This window comes from Mandrillus leucophaeus, unplaced genomic scaffold (assembly GCF_000951045.1).
Source record: "Mandrillus leucophaeus isolate KB7577 unplaced genomic scaffold, Mleu.le_1.0 Scaffold716, whole genome shotgun sequence".
Classification (NCBI taxonomy): Eukaryota; Metazoa; Chordata; class Mammalia; order Primates; family Cercopithecidae; genus Mandrillus; species Mandrillus leucophaeus.
The window spans coordinates 414,609-415,556 of NW_012107764.1; positions in this window are offsets into that span (position 1 = coordinate 414,609).

The following is a 948-nucleotide window of genomic DNA, read 5'->3' on the forward strand; positions in this document are numbered from 1 at the left end:
GAAATGGGGGGGAAGGGGGATGGCCTGCCTCCATCTAGTGGGGTTCCGATTCAGAAGACTCACTGAGCCAGACACTCCCCGTAGTCTCTGCCCTGCAGTCTGGTGGAGGAGAGAAGTTATAAAACAAGCAATTAGAGAAATGACAGAATTATGGAAAAGGTCATGTAAAATAAGATGACCTCAGCTGGCCATTCGTAGGGTGAATAACCTAAGCTGGGGGTGGTGGATCAGGAAGGCCAGGGTCAGTGGTAGTTCCCTCCCAGAGGCCAGTAGAATGGGGTGAGGCTTACTTTCTCTTTAGGCTGTTTGGACTTCCTCATTGTTGGAATTTTTACTGCAAGAATGTGTTTGTGTTTTGAGTAATGAAGACAGTTAAAGAGAAATCCATTCCTAGGACAGTGGGATGCATGTTGGGTGAAGAAAGGGCAGCAGGACTGTGGAGATCTCGGGGAGGGGGGTCATGAGAATGGCCCAGGCAGTGGGAACTGCATTTTCACAGCCATGGGGAGAGAAGTCTCCTGGGATTCACGGTGTGGGTGAGCTGCTAGAGATGGGGTTTGATGGAGCAGCTGAACTTTATCTTGGGATCAGTGTGGAGCTAACAAAAGATTTTCAGCAGGGGAGCAGTACAATGTGATGTGTGTTTTATAAAGTTCACCGAAGCTGCTCTGGAACAGACTGGAGGGGGCCAGAGTGGCAGTGGGGGGTCGGGGTGGAGGTTGTACAGCAGAGAACTGGGCTGGGGAACAACTGTGGGGATGGAAAGAAAGTTTATTTGAGATGTACTGGAGAGGCAGAATAGGCTAGACTTGCTGAAGAACCAGAAATGGGGAGTGGAGAGGGGGAGCAGTGGGTTGAGGGAAGACCCAAGGGGTGCCCCAGAGGCTGTAGATGGGTGGACAGTGGTGCCCTGTTCTCCTTGATGAGGATTACTGTGAGAACAAACTT